The 24,562-nt window shown below is 33.8% G+C and overlaps 1 protein-coding gene and 1 long non-coding RNA gene across 4 annotated transcripts in view; one reads left to right on the forward strand and one right to left on the reverse strand.

Annotated features, from left to right (window-relative positions):
* The window catches only part of LOC145680464 (uncharacterized), a 136,786-nt gene that overhangs the window by 82,538 nt on the left and 29,686 nt on the right, over positions 1–24,562 (reverse strand). The window lies entirely within an intron of this gene.
* The window catches only part of LOC145680465 (uncharacterized), a 165,270-nt gene that overhangs the window by 67,644 nt on the left and 73,064 nt on the right, over positions 1–24,562 (forward strand). The window contains exon 2 of the long non-coding RNA XR_014130647.1: positions 3,771–3,881. This is a non-coding gene — a long non-coding RNA (uncharacterized LOC145680465). The remainder of the gene's footprint in view (positions 1–3,770; positions 3,882–24,562) is intronic.

Raw genomic sequence — 24,562 nt, forward strand, 5'->3', positions numbered from 1 at the left:
CCCTCAATATCTGCTACATTAGGGTATCATTGTGTTCTTATTAGTACATTGCAGAAGAAAAAAAAATGAAAGCTTCAATTTGATGTCCCATTGTTATACCCTTTAGATTAAAGAAGGTGGATAAATTGAAAATGAATGATTATGAAAGAATTGGTGGAAAATAAAAAAAAATATGGAAGGAAACGGGAGAATGCCAAGAAAACTCATGGACACAATACAGGGTGTATCAAAAACGACTTTACAAATTTGAAAACTCGTATTGATTTATTTCTTCGTAGCAAGATACATCGATTTTTTAAAATCTAATACGTAAAGAGGATGTGGCTTCTACTGGTGATGTGAAACACACTAAACTTTGTCTCACTTGCTATCCAACGTCTTCAGACGTACGGGGGAGATCTGAAGATTTGTTGTGTCTTACCGAACATTAAGTTTCAATAAAACACTTCTGCCACTAATAAATAGTAGACCTACTGGGATATCTTTACTTGTTCGCAAATTTGGATTATTCGAGCCAAAACACATAGCTAGACACGCTCGGGACTAGCAACGGCAGCCATCTTTGTTGCAACTGCCGCTAGCGCTTGTGGTGGCTTGTTTCTGAACTAATGTACTGCGTGAGTCAAAACTTGATGTATATTTTGCTACAAAGTGACACCAAAACCATGTCAAATGATAAATCAATACGAGTTTTCAAAGCTGTAAAGTTCTTTTGATACATGCTGTATTATACAGCATAAATTCACATTGCCAACGTATTTCCCTATCTTACTTTTTTTTGTTTCATTCTTTCATCTCCAAATTATGGCTCAATGGTAGAACCGGTAGCAATACCCGAGTTATCTCGGGTATTCGGTTGTGTATCACGCGGCGCAATCCTTCTGGGGTCAAGTCCCACTGAAGAGTATTGGCATTTTAACTGTCCTCGAAACTTGTTTTGACATATTGAAAAAGTGATAGTGTGCCCACCTGTGGGGCGAGGAATCCTTGGTTAGATTCAAGCTCATTTAAGATTTTGGTAGAAAACATCGTATTCGTGGATTTTCTTGTGAATTCTCACATTTTCACCCATATTCTCATTTCACTAGTTGAGAAGCATTGTAGTGTACGGGCCAGAAATATAGACATTAAACAAAAATGATGAAAACCGACTGGAAGCTCTGAAAATGTGGGCGTGGAGAAGAATGGAGAGAATTAGCTGAGTCGAGCGGAAAACGAATAAAAGTTTGTTACAAGTAGTGGAGGAGAAAAGAACAATTTTAGATATTATGAAGAAGAGGAAGAGAAACTGATTGAGACACTGGGTAAGAAGGAACTGTAGAATTAGGAACGTGCTAGAGGGTATGGTGGCAGGAAAGAGAGGGGGATGACGAAGGAGACTACAATTGTTGGACAGTATCAAAACAGAAAAATCGTTTGTGAAGACGAAGAGGTTAGCAGAAGACCGTAGAGCATGGAAGCTTCTTAGCTGCGGCAAGTGACCTACGAATAATGGTAGAATACCTATGATGATTATCAGGCCCGTATCCATGGGGGATCAAGGGGGGTCGGGTCCCCTAAACTTTGGCTGGCCCCCATAAAATTTCAAGGTAGGCTTGTAAATGAAGTATAATATGGTGATCAAGTATAATATGATTGGGTCGCCCCCCCCCAAACTTCTACAGGGACCCCAAAAATTTTGGGCTGGCTACGGGCTTGATGATTATAATAACTTATTTTCATTAGTAATCCGACCTGACACCTCTGACATCTACATGAGACATAACAGTTTAAAAAAATAAATAAATAAATAAAACGCCAAGCTTTTGTGTGATTTATAAGCAGTGGACCTGGTCTGAAACCTGGTATATTGAACGTAATAGCAGTTGAGTATAAAAAAGAAACCGGACATGTGTCTTGGGAATTTCCAAGCTATTACGATACAGTAAGATGATTTATAACTTATAAGTTATTGGTGTAGGTAAGTCCTTTCAAGGTTGTGGTAAACAAAACCCTAAGTTATTTGCAATAGTGTTAAACAGCTTATTTAAGACAACGTTTATTACCTTTTCAGATGGACTTTTTTTTTTTTTAATGAAACTGCTCACACTATATTTGAATCCGTGGTACAATTTCAACTTCAACACATATGTGTGTACGGGGACGACCTCGAGGTTATTACATTCTATTCAGATATGTGTTACATATTATTCATTTTTGTCTAACCCAAGTGGATTAAAATGATTGTATTAAAATGGCCAAATTACATCAGTTAAAGCATTATGAAAACAAACGAGGTTACTAGCTTGAACTTTAACAAAAAAACTAAATTGTTGTAATTATGAAAAATGAGATAAAGAAAATTTTATAAACATATATGTTATATAAAGCATTTTAAAGAGAAATAATGATTTTAAATAAGTATACTTCACAGTTTAAAATACTTCTTTCTTATCGATTGGTGCACTATTATTAGCATACTTTAATAATTTCTTAGGCTGCTGCAATTGCAAAGGTACTTTCTAATAAGACTGAGGCGATACTAAGTCATTGACTTTCTTAAACGGTTTTTTCTATTCTTTTTTTTCCCTGTTATTTTGTTGAAGTTTTCTTTCGGTTTATTGCTCCTTATGTGTTGGCTATCTCTTTTCTTTAGTGTTTTCAGTTTTTTTTTTTTTTTTTCAATTTGGTAAACGTAATAAATAGCTGTATAGGAAAACAAAACAAAAAAAAAAAAAAAACGGAAAATGTACGTACATTTATTAATGAAAATAATTCCAATCATCATGTGTAATTGTGTAATTAAGGTAATATATCTTCTACGGTTCATTTGTCTTTTAAGAAAGTCTACTCTGTATGTACTTCATTATTTTGCTATTGGCTTTCAAAGTTTTTTTTTTAATTAATAGGGTAGATCTACTTGTTTATGGTTCAACATATATATATATACAGCATTATGGTATGTTATCAATTGAATGATTTTCATACGTTAATGTTATGTACCGTATATGTATAGTATAACATGTAATACTCCAATTTCTCCCATAATGATTAAAAAAAATTAACGACTTTCTCAAAATCTTTGCTATTAAATTTCTTTTCTCTGTGGTTGGGCGAAGATTAAAAAATATTCCTGTAACATAATGGTGCTAGAAGACGTACCGACGAGAAGTGTGATATATTTCAATGCCATTCATTCATTATTTTTCTATAAAAGTAAAAATCAAATAAAAGGATTCGATTTTGACCAAATTCTGACCAAACTACTTTTTAAATAACATAATTATTTAATTTTAATAACTGTATGTTAAAATTATTTTGTTTATTACAAACTAAGTACAACTATTATTTAAAAAGTAGTTCACAGGATACCAAAACAACATGATACGTAATTAAATGTAATTGAGTTCGTTCCTCTAGTCGCTGCTTTAACTTAGATTTTGGGGGAAATGTTATTCTGACAACACTGAAAAGTTTTCAGGTTCATATTTTGTGTTGTAGAATAAGATTATCTATGAGTGTGGTAAGTTGCATTTTATTCTCTCCTTTCTCTTATGAATAAACAGGCACGCTTTTAAAGAAATACTGGTTGTGAGTCAAGTGAACTAGAAATAATGAAGTTTTGAGTCAATTGTGCTCTAAAACATATATCTTCCAGTGAAAAGCGAGACTTCTGAATTAGCTTATATATTTTTGCAAAGTTGCAAGACAATATGATCTTAAAAATGACTTTAAAATTAATTAAAAATTAATTTCATTTTTATTATTTTTTTTATCGACATATCTTATAGTAATCGACACAGCTCGAGGTACGAAATATCCTTCAATAGTTGTTGCAGTAGCTTAGAAGAAAGTAAGCCACATGTTAGAGAGAGTATGAAGGTGAACCAGTATGTATGTAGGTATGTTTTAAGACAGCTTCTCTTCGTCTCTTTATGCATTACCTAATTAATACTAGGTGAAGGTCTGGTGCAGGATGCCATGGTTGATTTTGTTTTTTCTAAATAAGCACAAATATCCTGAGAAAGTGAACTGTAAATCGTATTACACAATATAAAGACAATTATAACCTTGATATTTTAACATTTTAACTTGTTCTTAAGAGTTTTTTAAAAAATATATAAATTGATTTAATTCAAATACAGAACAAACATACTAAAAGTATTTTAATCACTGTGACACAGTATTTCAGATAAAAAAAATAAAGTGTTGTGTCACTGTTAGGAATATGTATTTGTAGAAATCTCACTTTTATTTTTGCCTACGGTGTTATATTTTTTTATAATATTATCATATTTTGTTGCCAATTTCATATATTAATAATATTTATTTAATTTTTCCAAAGTTTCGTTTAAGTCAATTAGTTAGTCATATCGTTAATTAACTAGCTTATGTGTGGGCGTAGTGATACAAATGATCAAGTTTAGCCACTGAACTGCGTAATATATTTAGGAAAACTCTTTTAAATTATGTCAATTTATATTATTCTAGTATTGTCGTATCCTAAACATTCGATTCTGTAAATTGGGATAAGTATTTTCAAAATTTGTTTACGCAAAAACTTTGATGAGTATTAGAGATAGGAGGATTATATTCATAGTCTTGTATAAGTTTACATTCCCGTATGTTTTAATGTATCGTTGTCATGAAAATGGGCGTGTGAACCCCTGATTTGCTTAACATCTGCGGTTGAGGCTAGGTACATCGATGGTAAATTTAAATGGAGTCAGTCATAACGGAATTTCTGTTCTCGCATATATATTTCGATGCTGTTAGCAGAAATAAGGTATGTTATACACCTGAAGTGTAATTACTAAAGTCCAAAAGGAATGATTGAACTAAAATTGTGGACGAAACTACACTGAATAAAATAATCGAGAAGTGAGCAGATGGGCTCTTATACTATCATCAGTGACACAATTTGTTTATATGGTTGCTGATCAGTAAATATGGGACAGTACTGTAAGCTGAAACATTATTTTAGTTGAAAGTTTCTTCAAAATGAAGGTAAAACTAGATATAACATTTTGGAAGTTTTAATATTGAAGTTCAAATTACTTTTATATTTATTAGGTAGAAGTTGAATTTTTAGAGCATGAAAAAGGCAAGGAATATAATTCGTGGCTAGTTTAGTTTTGGTTTATCTTTCCACAGAGTAAAAATGACTGTATTTCCGAGCATTGCACAATATTTTACTACATATGTAAATTATTAAGATTTTGGCAGAGTGAAAGAGTCTTGGTAAATAAAAATGTACTTTTGTCTCTTTTAGTTCAATGACCCACAATATATACTATTGACAAAATTCTTCAAACCAGTTTTATTCCTTAGAATAATAAACTTTCAAAAAAATATAAATAAAGCTTAAATTAATTTTGTGACTCAAAAAACTGAGGAGCTAAGTCCCCTCGGCCTCGGGCTAGATCCGGCTCTGGTGACAAATTGGCTTTCTAATGATGATAATGATGATGTGAAAAGAAACCATCTTTATCTATAAATTAGGGTGATATCAAGGGACAACAATCGCTTCAAGCACTCAAGATTCAAAGGACACGTCCCAAATTAAATGTCTCTAATAGTAACTGTGTCCAAAACACAACTCCTCCCTTATAATATTAGAATTTAAATTCTGTTTTTTTTTTTACTAAGTAAATACAAAAAGAAAAAAATCCCCAAAGCAAATTCCTTGTAACATTTACTGAGAAGGTTATGTTTACACATAGTTATCTTGTCTTTTTTTAAAAATGTTTTTGTCAAAAAATGTGACATAAAACGTTCGCGAATTGATTGAAGTCACGAGAAAAAACTCAATCATGACTTCAATTTATCATGCGTTACTACATACGTGTGCAACGTAATATCCTCCCACACACGTTCCTATTACTTTTAAACGATTTCGTTTTTTTTTCTTTCTTTTTCGCCTGATTAATACTAATAAAAAGATAGAAATTCAAGAAGCAAGTGCTTCCTAAACTATGCCAAGGATAACGACTTTTTTTTGTATATAGAAAGAAAAATGAGAGTGAATAGTTTATGTACTGTTAGATAATTGAATATTTTTCTCATTATGGAGTCAGAGCATATCCTCTGTTTGTCAATATAAAAATGCATATTGCACCACACATGAGGAAAAAAAAAGTATATCTTAGAAGTGTAATATACGAGGGATAATCGAAAAAAAGTTACAAAACATAAAACTTTCATGTTATCCATTATAACATAATGAAAATTTATTTGTAGATTAATAACATGTCTGTCTTGGTGCAGGTTTGAATATTTCGGATTTTTATCATGTATACCCGAGAAGATGACATTAAAAATGATGACTCGTCTGGAAAATTAAACAAGAATAGAGGTGAGGTCAGCAGTGTGTTTCCTGTGGGCCGAAAACAGGACACCTGCAGACATTCATAGCAGATTGTAAAGATGTACGGGGAGGGCTAAATTTCAAAGCAACATGTAGGGAAGTGGTGTTGTGCCTTCAAAGAAAGATGGACCAATATTGTTAATGACAACCCTGGACACAGCACTTGAACCACTGACGTTATGCTTGGAACGACCAGAGCACCCCTTCTACAGCCCTGACCTAGTCCCAGTGACTTTCACCTTTTCCCTGTTCTAAAGAAAAAATGGCTGTCCACCATTATATGGCATGTGATTATGTCAAAACGGCTGACTCACGCTGGCTACGTGAACTTGATGCGATTTTTTATGCAAATGGTATAGAAAACTTTATCTGCCGTTGTGATAAGCAGTTGAACAAAAACTGTGGCTAAATCGAGGACTATTGTTAAGTGCCCTCTGTCATTAGGTGTGTTGATAGTTATGTCTTACACATATACCATAATAGGCTTTGTAACTATTTTGGTCATCACTCGTACGTAATTTTCTTTTCATATATCCAACTGATTTGTAGGGATGTGCACGAGACAAGATTTGTGGCTGTCTCGTCTCAAAAATGTGCTGTAAAAGTGATGTCTCGACTCGAAAAATGTATATTTTTCTATTGGAAGAGCCGTGTCTTGACTCGAATTTTTGTCAGGAAAATCCTGTCTCGACTCGTGCGCATCCCAACTGATTTGCTCCTCTACAGTATAAAGAGCTAGTGTAGCTTAGTTGGTAGGGCATCTACCTGCCACTTGAAGGGCTCGACTTTGATCCTCGGATATTTTCCCCTACTCTTAATCCAATGCGACTGTGAGGTTTTCCCGGCCTCTTTAAAGTGAGTATCTGAGTTATAATGGGACTAGTGCGTAGTGTTCATTACATTACTCGATGAGTGCCAAAGTCAAGAAAGAGTGGAGCGGTTAGATTCACACACAGAGTTCTTAGGCCTTCATGATATATTTCGCAAAGGGTGTAGAATGATCTTTAGCTTATCATTTTTTGTAGTACTCTGCTATAAATGCAAGGATTTTAGTGTCAGAGGAAATATATGATACCAAACACTGTTATTTCACATTTGAATTTACTCTGTAGTTTGCATGAGAATTTGCTCTGTAGTTTTAATGAGAATTTACTCTATAGGTTGCATGAGAATTTGCTCTAGTTTTAATGAGAATTTACTCTATAGTTTGCATGAGAATTTGCTCTGTAGTTTTCATGAGAATTTGCTCTGTAGTTTTCATGAGAATTTACTCTGTAGTTTGCATGATAATTTGCTCTGTAGTTTGCATGAGAATTTATTCTGTAGTTTGTAATTATATTGAACTGAATTAGATATAAGTTATTGATTGATATAATATGCGCCTCAATTTTGGACAATATTCAACTGAAACATTTTTTTTAATTAACAAATAATCATAACTTTGGGCCTCTTTCTTTATACGAGGGCACGGTTATAGTACAGTACCAATTTTTAAATTGACAAAAATATTAGTTTTTCTCAAGTTTCTCAAAAACTACACGTGAGAATTTGAACTCGCGTATCTCATCTTGTTCCGGTCGAAGAGAAATATCGATTAGTGTATGTACAGTATATCCATGGACTAAACGATAAACGCTAAAAAAATATTTCAGAGTGTATATGACAGGATTCTTTTAATTTGTACAATGTACCAGTGGGTGCACAGTGGCCTAGTGGTAGAGTTCTTACCTCTGGTGCATGGGGTCCCTGGTTCGGTCCCCGACCAAGTAAGTTTGTGGTGGACAACATCGTGTACGTGGGTTTTATTCAGGATAATCTCGTTTCCTCCCACTTTCTCATTTCACCAATAATTCCATCATCATTCAACTTGCTTTAATCATCATCTCTACTAGAGATGCGCACGAGACAAGTCGAGACAGGATTTTCCTGACAAAATTCGAGTCGAGACACGGCTCTTCCAATAGAGAAATATACATTTTTTCGAGTCGAGACATCACTTTTACAGCACATTTTCGAGACGAGACAGCCACAAATCTTGTTTCGTGCACATTCCTAATCTCTACAAGCCTAAAACGCATAATCGTGGGAAGTTAAACTGAAAATGTTAATTTCATTTCATTGTACCAGTATGGGTTTGTTGTGAGTTCAAATCAATTAAAACTAGCGTCTCAACAAGGAAAAGCTCCATGAATCATTAAAAAAGACCTGATTTACTTTTTTTTTTAACTTTTTTAAAAAAAGCAACACTTTATTTGTCTTGTAACCTAATAAGTATTGTTAACCAAAAACAGGTTTCTTATATAAGATGCAACCCAATGGTTGCTTGCTGTAGTAAATAGTTATTACGTACTACTTCATGGAAATATATTTTCTCTTTCTTTTTTTTTTCATTATTATTTTGCTAAATAAAATAGGATTGTTAAAATGCTTTAGCTACTTTCACACTACTATTCTTATTAAGATAAGCTTTTTTAAAGAAAATAAATAAAAAAAAATATGCCTACAAGGAGAAAATGAATAAGCTACATACTGTGTGTATAGTAGTACTGTAATAATAGATTGAAATTGCACACTATAAGGGAATTTTTGTTTATTTATTTTACGAGAAAACATGTAGTAATACGCTAAGAACTGTGAGCCTTTTCTTGAAAAAAACACACAGGAAGCTATATGCAGAAGAACACTGATTACGTTCCACGGACGTATTTACACTCATAAAAGCATTGAGTCAAGCCTTTATATGTATCCAGCCAGAAACTTGCACATATACATATAAAAACGAGGGTGATTATGTTTTGTGACTTAACACTTGAACCACCCTATCGATATCGATCAAATTTTCATTATAGATGAGATTTGGGCCTTCGATGTTTTTTATCATTTCAGTTTGACAGTGCAACTTAGGAGAGGGGGCGAGGGGATATATAAAAATGATCGAAAATGACCGATATTTGTGTCGAATTTATAGTCTTCGGGTTCGCTTGAATGAACACTGACACTTCAGATGCCGTGTAAATCCAAATTCACTCTTGCAATTTAGGAAAGAAGGAAGGGGAAATATAAAAAAATGATTGAAAATTACCTATATTAGTATCGAATTCATAGTTTTCGGGGTCGCTGAGGCAAACAGTGACACTTCCGACGCAGTTTAAATCCAAATTCAGCCTCTATTAGTAGTCCTAAGGAAATATGGTGACATAAAAATAATTGAAAATGGCCAATATTAGTATCAAATTCATAGTTTTTGGGGTCACTAAGTTGATTGGTGGCAGTTTCGGTGCCTTTTGTATTCAAAAACAAAGCACTCCCCCCGTGCGAAGAACGGACATTCTGCTAGTTAATGCATAAACAAAGCTGTAATAATTAGAAATGTCACGTAATACACTTAACTGTATCATTATTAAAGCAAAATATGTTCTGCTTTTAAAATAGAGGATTTCAGTTTGATTAGTAGTCTGAAGAAGGAAGTGATATACTTCCGAAACTGTAACATTTCTAATTAATTTATAATAAACATTATAGACAGCCTTGTAAGAAAGTTGTATTTAGTTTGTGTTTAAAATATCTATGTAGTGATTGTATTTTTTAATTGTTGATTAGTTAAACTGCTATTTTGGACTTCCAGAACCAGCTCACTTTATCGGTAGACAAATTAAAGGACATTTGCAATTTTTGTCTAGCGTATTTTGGCTAACCAATGCTATTATTATTTTGTAATTGGAAATATGCTTATATTCAAAGTTCAAGCAAGTTTCTGCATACTGATCATAGTATTTGACAATGAATAGAGGACCGAAAAAAGACCTCGTGACCCTTTTCTTCCTTGCTTCAAGGCTAACCCTGCTGCCGCCCCTGTTCCACATATACTGCTGTATTAAACCGATCTAGATTCAAAATAATCACTATGCTCTTTTACCTGACATTGACCTGACATTTCGTTGTCAAATTAATGGTCCTTTATGTTATCGTTCCGGCCAATTTCCCGCGCGCCATAGTTACGAGATGGCGCAGTTATGCACCCATATTGATCTATATTTTCTTATGTTTCTGTAGGAGAATTAATGTTCCAACGTTTTGTTGTTCTTTCCAAATAAAATTTGCCAAAAATAAAGTGGTAAAAGTACAATAACAATACTGATAAATTCAACGTTTTAACTGAAAATGAAGAAGAATATCAACATTTGGTAAATATGATTCACATGTATTATTGTATCCACCAAATAGATAAATAAGCTACTTATATCATATGATGTAAAGTTACGTGTGTGTGTGTCTCTTTGATATAATTTCCACGTAGTAATTAAAGTTTGGAGAACGATACTTTTTTCGTTTAATTCAAATTTTACGTGTTAGGCCCATATCGGTATGTTTCACAAATTTCAGCTCTTAACCCTGTAGGTGTACCATCGCAAGAGAGCAATGCTATGGAGGTAATTCCCTAATTGACAGGATGCAAAAGCCTATACATTCAGCAAAACATATTTTTTTGGGTTCCGTCTGTTCTTGAATGGTCCCCTAAACATAATGTATTAATACTAGGTTTCTCCGTGGTACAAGCACTTGTGGGGCTATGACGTCAGAGGGAAGGGTGAATTTCTATGCTGCCTCACTATTTTTAGGCATGCTCAACGGTCTTCCGCTAACCTCTTCGTCTTCATATGCGATTCTTCTGTTTTGATATCGTCCATTAATTGTAGTCTCCTTCGCCCTCTCCCCCTCTTTCCTGCCACCATACCTTCTATCATGTCTGTCATGATAACTACAGCTCCTCCTTAGCCAATGTCCCAACTACTTTCTTTTCCTCTTCTTAATATTTAAAATTGTTCTTTTTTCCACCACCATTTCTAACACCTTTTCATTTGTTTTCCGCTCGACTCAGCTAATTCTCTCCATTCTTCTCCACTCCCACATTTTGGGAGCTTTCAGTCATTTTTCATCGCAACGAAAAACAGAATGTTTCTAATTATTTATTAATACTGTGAACATATGTTTAAAACAATATTGTTAAAACTGTGATAGTTTTCCGAAGTAGTATTTTTCGTAATAAACATCAATTACATTTCAGAAGGACATGGACAAAATGACGGAAAAAGAGCAGATCACATCAAAAAACGAGAGAGAGAGAGAGAGAAAGGGAAAACTAAAGCAAATCAAGCAATACAACAGACTTATTACAATAGGGTTACGCGACAAAAGGGTTCCTTGACAAAACGGAAAGAGACAAAATAGTTACCAAGAATATATTTACAATTTTTTTTCTTTCCATATTCATAAATAGCATGCTTGAATATAAGTTAAACTTATATATATGAAAGAAACGAAAGAATTACTTCCTGGTTTTCTGTATTTACATGAAATGTACGTGTAAACGAGTATATTTTCTGAATAAAAGGTTATCGGTCATTGAAGAAAGTGTATCTGCAATTGAGTATAGTGTAAATTCATCACGAAACAGGCTGTATTTATTAACTTTCCAACGTAAAATCCTACTGTTTAACATTTACACAAATAGCTAAAAGAAACACAAAAAAAGAGGAAAAAGAAAAGATTTGATGATAGAATAATCTGAATCACAAGAAAAGAAAATTAGATTGTAACCTATTCTTATGTTAAATTAAACACCAACTCATAAAGGTCAGAAAGCATTTTCACTTTCTAAGAGAAGTCATTGCTTCTTTCCGTACATTTAGATCATCGTAGGTAAATGATCGATAGAAGATAAAAGGAGAGCTCACGATTTGAATATTACACTTACGTCTGTAAAAATATTTGAGATTTTCTCTAAAGAGGAAGAGAAATTTTTCATTTGAAAGAAATTGAAGGTTTGTTGTTGTGTGTTTGTGGAAAGGGAAATGACTAGGCAACTCACGAGCCCCTTACTTCCAAGGGCAGGAGGAGTCAAGGTGAGAAGGTTGTTACAATTTTTGCTTCTAAGATGATGACTTGGCAACACTTTCATGTTGTGATTTTTTTTAAAAAAAGATAGAGCGCCTTATGCAGAGTTCGTTTTGACGTATGATTAGCGTCATACTAAAATCCTGACTACTGCACGAAACATATGTTAGTAGAACTCTTTAGTATGGCACTAATCACGCGTCAGAACGACTCTGAATAAGGCCCAGAAACTCCAAAGAGGAAGCGGAAGATTACTTTTAGGAAGTGATATTATTGATACTATTATAATTCTCTTTGTATTTCTATTTTTAATTATAATTATTTATTAAACAATTACAACTAATTATAGGTCTTTTAAGTATAAGGATTATATAAAAATAGAAAAACTTGTAATTCATCACTTTGGTGTTAAGGATCGATCTAAATCTGTCTGAAATCCCAAATATACCTTAAATTTCACTGGAGGAGAATAGGTAACTAGTTAATTAATTTACCAAGAGACTTTCAGTTTAAAGTTGAAAACTGTCACTGTCTGGGTTTATTTTAATATACTTTCCAGGTAGTTAAATAAAATATGTAAATATTGTGATTATTTTCTAACATGAACAATGAACTATTTTTCGATTAGATAATCGAAAATGAAACGAAATGAAATTTTTCAGGTTTACGTCCCACGGTGATGATGATAAATAAATGGAATGAGTAAAATTGAAGGAAACGGAAGGATTTCGAGAAAACTTACACACACGGTATTTGTCAACCACAAAGTCCACTTGGCGCGAACTGGGATCGAAACAGTGAGTCCACATACTTGAGGAGAACACTCTACCACTGAACCAACGAGGACCCCGATGGGATAATTCTGTTTGTTATATTGGCATTATATAACATTTGAAGTTGAATTTTGATAGTCTTTTAAATGGGGAAATAACGCAAATACCCTCCTCTCCCGCAATTTCGGTTCATGCGCGATTTTTGTATTTCTGGGGATTTGTTTTTTAGCCACAAATTGCGCACACGACCACGAAAATGTCGTCAAAACCAAAGACTATGCAGCTACACGATTGATGTTTGTATTCTATCAAGAATGAGCCAAAGATAGTGTGCTTTTAAATTTTTCTCTGTGTAAATTTTTTGTATGTTCTCATGCTTATTTCAGGCTTATTTTTGTTTACTTTGTCTTCGATGTTTGAATGCTAAATAGCCAAACTGCGTAGCGTATGACTGTTGTTCACAATTCTGCGTACTAAGGGTTGCAAGGTTTCATTTTGTAAAAGATCTTGAATATTCTCAGATTGCGTGTTGTTCTATGTATTCTATTAGAATTCTGAACCATAGTTATGAACTAACATTTTCTTTCTGCCACAAAGTAAACTGTAAATATTTTTGAGTGCGCTTTTTCTTGGAAACAAAATGTAAACTATCAACAGACTTTCATTTCAATAAACCAAGAACATACGTGATGGAACTATTGCCGCGATTCTAATTTTTCGTTGGCGTCAATCGCGGCAGAGATTCGTAAGCTAAGCTATACCTGTCGGATATTAGTGTCAAATTCATAGTTTAAGAGGTCACTGAGATGAATAGTAATATTCTCGACGCCGTTCAAGTCCAACTTTAGCCCCCATCATCATGGGGAATTGGGGCTGGAGGGACGTGAAAAATAACACGTCAAAATCACCAATATTAGTGTCAAATTCATAGTTTTTGGTGTCGCTGAGATGAATATTAAAACTCCCAACACCGTTTAAGTCCTACTTTAACCCCCATTGCTGTGAGGAATTGAAAGGCGTGAAAAATAACATGTACGAAATGACAGATATTACCCATTAAGCAAGCACATCTACGGTAAGCCTAAGTTTGCCCTTAATTTGCTTTGATAGAAATTATCTCTGTGTATGGCTGGGCCAAGTGTAAATTTCAAGTCATGCTTGAGGTCCAGATAGCTTTGACGTACAAACCTGTGTATGCTTAGACCAAATGTAAGAATGAAGGCTGTACAATAATTCGTGCATGTTAGACTTAGCCTTAAAGATTATCTGTCTGTATGGCTTTGCCAAGTGTAAATTTTAAGTCGTGCTTGACAGGTGTGTCAATTTAAAGGGATTTTAAGGCTAGCCTTATATTGTGTATTATTGCCAAGTATGAAACAAGCTTGCAATTGAGGAACTAGCTCTGCTATAGCCTTGATTAGGTCTGCAGCAATGTAAATGCAAACTTGTGCAAGTATAGAGTAACTTGACCATGCAGGTTTCAGTAAGGCTATTAAAAGTTTACAATGTTATTAGGGTAGTGTCGAATGTATAGTTTTCGGAATCGCTAAGCTGTTTTTACACAGTCTTGATGACATTTGAGTCTAAGTTTAGGCAAAAAGGGACATTGCAGCCAGTCTGATAATCATATTGACAGGAGCAACGCCAAATGCGTTTTTATTTATTTATTTATTTCACTGATTTCTTTACCTTAAAATATGATATATTGCACAAACGTTATTCTCACCATGCGAAGAACGGGTATTTCAGTTAATAATTTCTTAAATATAAACGATTAGAGCTTACAATTCAGAATAAATTTATTTATTTATTTAACAATCACCAGATACAGCTCAGAAGACATTTGGACATCTACTGGATATCTGAAAAGAACAACAACAATGGGAAGGATTTGGGAAGGTATAGGCCAGGACCTGTTTAATAGCTACCATCACAGCATTTGCTTGGTAGGGCTGCGGAAAACCCTGGAAAACCCCAGTCAGGATGGTCGGCAGCGGAAATCGAACCTACGATCTCCCGAATGCGAAGCCAACGCACCACCACTTGAGGTACTTTGTACAGTAGGCAAAAGGCTCGTGTTGACCTGCCATTAGTTAGTTGTAACTAAAGAGATATTAATATGGAAAGTAACGTAGAATTGAATTTTAACCATTTTTAGAGATGACGAATTGTGATTTTACTCACATAGCAACCACGAAAAAGCAATAACCCGTCTACACTATTAATTTATACTTGTAATAATATAACTTTAGAGGGGAAAAAATCTTGTTCTGGACGTCATAACAACACCAAAGCGGAAATGTAAGTAAGTATGATGTAATTTTCTCACGTTGCGTCACAAAGTTACCGGTAGTGTTCATGTGGAGACAGAGAGAGAAAGAAAAAAGCAAATCTGGTGTAAAAGAAACTATGTTTGAAGATATATATATATAAAAGACGTAATTATGGAAAGAAAACATTGTTTTCGTGCATTCCTTGATTACACGCTCATTCAATTTTGTTTCATTTGGAGTCAAGAAGTGTCACAAATATAAGTGTAATAACGAAATTAGAGTACTCAGTTGTAGTTTAGTATTGATACGTTGTCCTAAGTTTAGATACAGTTTTACCTAATAGCGAATGAACTGTTTGGATTTCAAGAGGACTAAGTTAAAAACTTAAATTCAACACCGCATGAAAAATTCACATTTTTATGTTGGCAACCAACACCATAATTAAATAGTTTAATATCTAATATTTTTATATTTATGAAAATCTTTTGAGGAAGGTTGCTATATATAGAAGTGAGTTATGGCATTAGTCATTTTTCCACTTCTTGGTGTTGTGCCATTTGGCGTAAGATTTACCAAGTAATAAATATCACGAATAACGTTAAGAAACAAGAAAAGTACCAAACTTTTGTACAGATACTCTGGAAATGTCGTTCGGGGTAAAAGTGGATCTGAAAAGGTAGGGGGAACACATGACATCACTCTGTCCCCCCATGTCTATCTTTGCCCATTGTAATTTTTCGGAAGTGGGAGAATGCTAGATATCTTTAAAAGTGGGGTAACGACGTTCCTCTGCGTTCTCCCACACTTTTACCCCTAGCCTGGACTCTTTTACCTCCAGCCCACACTCTTACAACAAGGTCCACACACTTTATAGATAAACACACAAGGATAAATCGAAACTGTGAGTCACGTGTTAAAAATTCCATTTTCTAACACTACAACAGATGATTAGCAACAAGTTTAATATCAAGCCAAACAAGAGCAAAACAAAAGTTACAACATGCACAAGAAATGAAACTACAAGTAAAATGAAGAGCAAAGGAGATCATCTTGATGGAAGAGGTGCAGTAATTCTGTTACTTAGGTTGTAAGATAATTCTGTCAAGGAAATTGAAGCTTAAAATATACAAAACGATAATCACGCCTGTTGTGCTGTATGATTGCAAAAGATGGTCTCTTACTCTGAGGAAAGAACGTAGACTGAAACTATCTGAGAACAAGATCCTGAGGCAAATATTAGGACCTAAGAGGAATGGGAATGGGAAATGACAAAAACTTCATAACGAGGATCTACGTAACTTATACCGTTTACCAAACATTGTTGAGCTCATCAAAATCTAGGAGGCTTAGGTGGGCAGGTCACGTAGCCAGGATGGAAGAAAGTAGGAACGCTTTCAACATTTTAACTGGAAGACCAATCGGAAAACGACCATTAGGACGACCTAGGCGTAGATGGGAGGACAATATTAAGATGGATCTCGCAAAAATAGGAATACAAAGTAGAAACTAGATCCAGTTGGCAAGGGATAGAAGTCAATGGGAAGTTTTTGTGAACGCGACATCGAACATCCGTGTGCTATAGACCATAGAGTTAGTTAGGGTGTAAAATAATGAGCGTTAGTAAGTGCAAACAAGATTTAAAATTCAGAATATCTCAGGTGAAAAAGGCAGTCGAAGGGAAACAGAAGGTTTTAAAACGGAAACACCCATAGAAGCATATGTGGCATTGTATGGATGTGAGACATGGATTCTAGAAGAAGAAGAAGAAGAAGAAGAAGAAGAAGAAGAAGAAGAAGAAGAAAAAGCGGGAAGTGAAAACCTTGGAAATGGAAGGATGTTGAAAACTATATAGGTGGCTTATATATCAAATGAAAGAGAAATGAAAATGATAAGAAAGCATCATACTTAAGGTTGATTTAAAGGGACAAGTTTTGCCGATAGATGTCATTATAGTCTTCGTGTCTCGTTTTATTTTATTTTATTAATATTTTTTTTTTTTTACCTTCCAAAAAAATACATGATTTCTCTTACAAATTTCAACCTACAGATTTCAAATTTTTAGAGAGGGAACTTCATAACGTACTGAAGACAACAATCCGTGTCAAATTTTAAATTTAGAATTTTCTTCATTGTTAAAATGGCTCCATTGTTGAGTTAGATAACCAAACCTTTAACAATGGAACTGTTTCAACAATGAAGAAAATTCTAAATGAAAAATCGGCACTTATTGTTGCCTTTGATAGATTATGAAGTTCCTTCTCTAAAAATTTGAAGTCTTCAGGTTGAAATTTGTAAGAGAAATTGTAAATTTTAGTAAAAGGTAAAAATACATGAGATACGAAGACCGTAGTGACATATATCGGCGAAACGTGTCCCTTTACACCAACCTTAAGACAATTTGCAAAGGAAGAAATAGAATTGTCGAATAGATTTTGAGACGTGGAGAAATTATACGTGTTAGCTGTAGGAGGAATGTCAGAAGGAAAAGTATCTAAAATAAAGCAGTTAGCAACAAGAGAGTAGTAATTATATTTCATAATTATGAAATTTGAGATCATAAATTCGTTTAAAATTTCGTACTTTACAACTAATTAATTTTATTTTCCCGGAACTTGACTCCGTTAATTAATTTTTTGAGATAAAACCGAACAGACTTTTCCTTGTATGTCGCTTAACAATAGTCTTTCTCAAGAAACAAAAGCGAGAGAGAGAGAGATGCTACAGCAACTTTTACTCATAGATTCAAGGCCAATTTACGAAAAACAAGTTTTCTCATTTTGTTACGTCAGTTGTGTTGGCCTTTGACACCGAAGCTTGTATCTTCAATGTGTCTTTTATTTTGCAACATTATGTAGATTTTTTTTTTTTTTTTAAAGGAGGATGTGAAGTTACTTTTAAACAAATGGATGCTGAAGACAAGATAGACGTTTCTAGTATCCGTGATCTGAGCTTATTTTTCTATTTTTTTTTTTTTTTCAACAAACACGGATAGATACTTAAGGTTTAATTCCTTGGTAACACACATGTATACGTCACTCATGGTTTGTAATCACATGTTGGTGACGACTTGTCTCGGTAAAAAAATTAAATGTTTCCTCTTTAAAGTAAGGGAAGAAAACTGCATGTCAGGCACGCACCCAGAAATTTTTGTTAGGGGGGGGGGTCGTCCCAGCTTTGGGAGGGTGTCCAAAACTACAAGTCACTACGTCTATATAGTCTTGAAAGGGTACTATTCTGTACCCGAAACGACGATAACTATTTCCACCTATATTTTCAGAAAATGATAGAACTAGACTATTTTTATAAGAGAAAGAGTACGTATAGATGAAGTGTAAGATCAAATTTTCATGCTTTATGCAATCATTTCTCTCTTATACAAGTACACTTTTATTGAGTTCACTAGAAATTAAATTTAAATTTAAAAAAAAAAAGTACGTTATTTTTCCCCGTTAAAGTCGAAATGCCAGAAAATCTATATATTCTTTTATTGAATCAAAATGCCATTTTTTTTTTTTTCAGAGGAGAGATTTCTCATGAAACAAAATTATATACAAGCTGCATGTTTTAGATTGAATGATGTTTAATTATCATAGGTACCAAGTTTAAGTAACTTTGCACAACTATTCTCTTGCAGATACCAAATATTCAGCGCCGTAGCTTAGATTTTTTCTGAGGGGCAAGCATTAATACGCATATTTGGACCCCCTAAAAAAGTTGTTATTCTAATTCTTGGGCCCCCTCTTTCCATCTTTCTCTTACTCTATATGAGTCCCAGGAGCCTGTGGGCCCTTCCACACGGCAAGGTCTGCGGGGTCGTTAGTTATGCCTCTGGGCCCGTTCCATGTATGACAAATTAATGAAAGGGACAATATTGACAAATCTCAAAGCCATACGAATAAATGTTATTTCTAGAGCCCCTAATAGTAGACATTTTTTTTTATTGAAATGGGTCCACGATTAATTTTTGTTTTATTGAACTTTTGAGTGTTGCTTTGTTTATGTAATGTAGTGAACCTGTTTGATGCTTCATTTATAATTTCATGTTCGTATCGTATATGGAGTAAGAAAGTTTTGACTTAAAATGGGCCCTCGTCGAACGGCAGAGAGTTTTCCTGGGGGGCAGTTGCCTCCCTGTTCCCCCCTACAAGTTACGGCCCTGCAAATATTACAAAAGCCTTATCGAGATGATAACAGACAATCGTATAACTCTCTCTTACAATGTCATGAAGTTTAATTGAGGGTCTCTATTTTACTGATTTTTATGAGATTTTACTGATTTTTTCTTGAACTTTAGTTAATTGTTTATTTTTAAAAAAATGTACATGCATTAGATACAAAATTGGTATTACTTAAACGAAATTTGACAATTAAATAAAACTATTTTTCAGAAAATGTAATTCTTGTCAAGTAAAGGATATTTAAATAAATCTAAAGAATAAATCAGTTAAATTAATAAATTAAGATTCCTATCCATTTAAAACAAAAAACCGAAACACAGTTATTTCAAATAAATCAACGGAATAAAAAATAAAGATTACGTAGGTATTCACTGGGGGTGCTCATTCTCCCCCCTTACCCCAAGAGCTTGGGCTAAACCATTCAGATTTATCATTCCCTACCCCAAGTCTACCATTCCTTCGTCCAAATTTATCATTAGCCCCCCTCCCCAATATATGCCTTGCCCTCGTAAATTTACCATACTTTAGTTTACTTGTACAGTCAGCGACAAAAATGCTTTCCGTTTGGTAAAAATTATTTTGGGAATAATGGTGGAATGTACTCAGTTTCACTGAGTTTCAAGGATGGAACGTACAGAAAAATTACATTCCTTTTTAATTTACTGAAAAATGTGCTCAAATTGTCCTTCTATTCTGGTCATTTAGGAACCTAATTTCATCAAACGGAAATAACTTTTGTTGCTGTCTGTACCTTTTTCAATAAAAATGTATACCCCCTCCCCCAAATATTTTCATAAAAGTGCAACCTGCACCTTAAAACCCACCATGGTGTAAAAACACGGTATTTAACAAATTCAAAAGACCAGAAATATTTCTTTTCAGAGATTGTATATTATTGAAAATGTAACGTCTTTTTTCTTTTTCTTTTTTTTACTTGATTATGCATAGTATTATGCATTCTTTTCATTTTCTTTGTTCATTTATTTGTTATGTATACAATTTTTTTTATTTCGTTTTGTCCAAACTTTCTTTGAGTGATTAACACATTCTAGTAATTAAGAAAGGCAACGAAAGAAAAAAAAAAGTTACAACAAGTCCAAAACAACAAAATAACATAGTTCTCTTTGGTTATAAAGGTAGTAACGTAACTTTTACCTAACGTAATGACTGCCAATGGTTATGTCAGATGGTTCACTGTTTACTTCCGTTTTCCCCTCCCTATTACCGACTTTTTTTTTAAATTTATGTGTGTGTGTGTATATGTATATGTGTAGATGTTTACTCTTGTCCAACCTGGTACATTATTACTACACTTTTTTTTTTCATTTCTCCCTTCCTTTCTGTCATCCTTTTTATTGGAGAAGACGCTTCTTTCTAAGAAAGAGTGTGCTCGTCTGGCTATTTCTAAATCTGTTTTCTACTTTCTCCGATAGTGTAAACCTCCTTTTCTCTCAAATGGAAGCTATCTCTACTTCCTCTCTCTCCCACTCAACTGCTCATGCTCTGATGGTGAAAGTAGTAAAATGATTGTTAAGCAACTTCTGTTACATAGTGAAGCAATATGTATATATTTTTGTATTATACACATACACACACAAAAAAAGTAGATTGGTTAAACGAAAATATTTAAATATCTATATTAGCGTTTTTCTCAACTTGTGAGCCGTGAACAACAAGTAGCCCACGAAGCCATCACTTGTGATTTTGTCAAATTAAATATTAACACCCCCCCCCAAAAAAAAAAGTTGAGAAAAAACTAGTTGATAATATATATAGATTAAAAACTAACTAACTCTATAACCAATGGAACCCGGAGGTTCAATGCCGCGTTCACAAATGCTCTCCACTGACTTCTATCCTTAGCCAACTGGATCCAATTTCTATTTTGTATTCCTATTTCTGCAAGATCTATCTTAATATTGTCCTCCATCTGCGCCTAGGTCTTCCTAATGGTCGTTTTCCGAGTGGTCTTCCAGTTAAAACTTTGAAACCGTTCCTACTTTCTTCCATTCTGGCTACATGACCTGCCCACCTGAGCCTCCTAGACTTGATAACCCTAACAATGTTTGCTAAACCGTATAAGTTATGTAGTTCCTCGTTATGAAATTTCCGCCATTCACCACTCCCGTTTCTCTTGGGTCCGAATATTTGTTTCAGGATCTTATTCTCAAACACTTTGAGTCTGCGTTCTTCGCTCAGAATAAGTGACCATGTTTCGCTGCCATACAGAACAACAGGATAATTATCGTTTATATATTTTATGCTTCAAATTTCTCGACAGAATTTGCGACAACAAGAGATTTTGAACTGAATAATAACACGAACTCCCTGCTTTTAGTCTTCACTGAATTTCTTCGTGAATATGGTTTTCGTCTGTTTGAGTGAAAGCATATATATATATATATATATTGTTGTCTAAAGCGTAAAATTTCAGGATAGTTGAATTGAGATGTGAGAGGTACTGAACATAGTATGTTCAATTGTAATTCTTAAAACTGAGACAAAAAAAAAAAAAAAAAAAAGATATAGATCACGATTTCTCAACCTGAGAGTCGCAAGAGGGTTTCATGGGAATCGCGAAGATAAGCGGAAGAAATAAATATAATTAGAATCTAATACCGGATAAAATTTCTAAATACTTTGAATTTTGTTCTGATAGGCATATTTTTATTTTTATATATAGTGTTAAGAACAACAAAAAAGTAGGTCTACTAAACATTTTCAACAAGTGCAGTGTTGTTTAAAAATCAATTTAGTTGAAAGATGCACGATATGAAATTAATGAGAACTGCATATTGAAATACCGGGAAAATACAAATGCAACAAAACCTGCATATTGAAATACAATTAAAATTGAAAGCTAATGAGATACTGACCATGGTATGATTTCACTAGAACGGCAATCTGGTTCAATCTTCCTGACGCACATTATCAAATCATTTAAAACACTCAATAACTTTTTTTAAAACAACTGTTCAAGTATTTTAAAACCAAAATTAGAAATCAATTTACGTTTTTATCATATGACTCAAAATTAAGAGAGTTAGGAAGTTTTAAAATTTTCAAACGACCTCCATTTTGAAACAGTATGACGGATCGGAGTCGCTATTTGTAATATGAATGAACTGATCAAATTTGATTTTAATACATTCACTTAAAAAATTTCAAAAACCGGTTTCGATTTTCCTGAAACCTGAAAACCTAGAAACCGGTTTTCGTGCCCACCACTAAATTAGACACAGTATCATCTACAGTATCTCGAAGGTCTCGATTCAACTGTCGTCAAATTTTGTGCTTTTGCCAGGTCTACCTTTGACACACGGTGGCAAAGTTCTTGTACCGATTTTTTTTTCTAATGGATTCACAGTAGGTGTTCATAATAGATACTCCAAGGTGTTCGTAAACATTTCAGTGGTTAAGTATAAGTGTATAGTGCTATACGGAGCTCCTTCGTGGCTAAGCGGTTAGCGTACGCGCCTTTGGCGTGGGAGACCCGGGTTCGATTCCCGCGGGAGCTCATGTGGTTCGTATTCCACGTTAATCAGTAGGTCCACGTCTCATATAGCCTCGCTGCTGAAAGGGACGCTAAACTAAAAATCAACTCACAGTGCTATACGTATACTCAAAACGTTTAAGAAAAAAAATAAACGCACAATTTACTTCTGAAGGGGACAAGAGTGCGGTGGTTTATAGAAAATTCTACTAAAGATGGATTCCATTAGAAATAAAGTTTGAAAGATGCTTATTTATCCTATATGGAAGTATTTTCTTTTCTGTCAGTTAGAAATCAAAGGAAAATTATAAACTTTAAACTTGCCTTCATTTTTGTTCTTGTTCCTGATATTTGATCATTGATATACCTGTATTGTATTGTTCCAAACTTTTATGTATGTATGTTTCAATACTTTTCTACATCTAGAGGCATATGTGACACATCAGCGAACTTTCATTATTACATTGACCAAAACCGCTTATAGGATTAATTCAACACCGTGACTTTAGAAGAAGGAAAAAAGAAATCCTAAAATTAAGATATACTAGAAATACTAATGCCGAAAAGTTTTCCAACTGTTTTGGTCTTTCTTCTTCTTTCTCTTCTTTTCTTTCTTTATTTCCTATTTTTCTTTTCTTTTTTTCTTTCTTTTTTTGTTGTTGTTAAGGCATGCATGATGTTATATTTTATTTTCTTGTACGCGATATCAGCGCACGTCAAACGACCTTTGTGGTGAACAATTATCATGTGCGTAGGTTTTCTCGGGGTTCTCCTGTCACTTCTTATTCACTTCATTCAACTGTTTCGTTCATAATCACCGTTTCTCTTAGCCTTGGAGCATAATCGTGGGACGTGGGACAAAAAAAATAAAGATAAACTGAATTTAGTACGAGTTCAAAAACTGAATAAACAATAAAAATAAAGATAAACTGAATTTAGTACGAGTTCAAAAACTGAATAAACAGTAAAAATAAACTGAATTTAGTACGAGTTCAAAAACTGAATAAACAATAAAAATAAAGATAAGCTGAATTTAGAACGAGTTCAAAAACTGAATAAACAATAAAAATAAACATAAACTGAATTTAGTACGAGTTCAAAAACTGAATAAACAATAAAAATAAACTGAATTTAGTACGAGTTCAAAAACTGAATAAACAGTAAAAATTTTAAATCCAGTATGTGTCCGAAAATTACGTGAACATCGAAAATATAATAAATTACATGTTCATAATGTAAATAAATAGGGAAGAATGAAAACGATTATATTTACTTATCTTAATATAGATAGACTGCGCGTTTATTTTATTTGTACACACGGGAAAGAAAGTATTTGACAGTTGACAAATTTTATTTTGCCAATAACTCGCGAGCAAATGAATTAATTTGGATCTTTTTGTTGCTGTCCTTAGAATGATTATAACTTGATAACTTGCTCAAGTCGGTACTCTAGTAGGTTAATTTGTTGTTCAGTTACTAGGATAAGAAATTGTGTCAACTGAAGAATACTTTCTTTCGTGACTGTACATCCCTAAATCCTCCAGCATAATTAATCAATGTTGCTTAGTAAATGAATAAAAAATTCCGTTGGTTTGTCATAGTTA

The sequence above is a fragment of the Thermobia domestica genome, chromosome 3 (assembly GCF_964235325.1).
Source record: "Thermobia domestica chromosome 3, izTheDome1.hap1.1, whole genome shotgun sequence".
Classification (NCBI taxonomy): Eukaryota; Metazoa; Arthropoda; class Insecta; order Zygentoma; family Lepismatidae; genus Thermobia; species Thermobia domestica.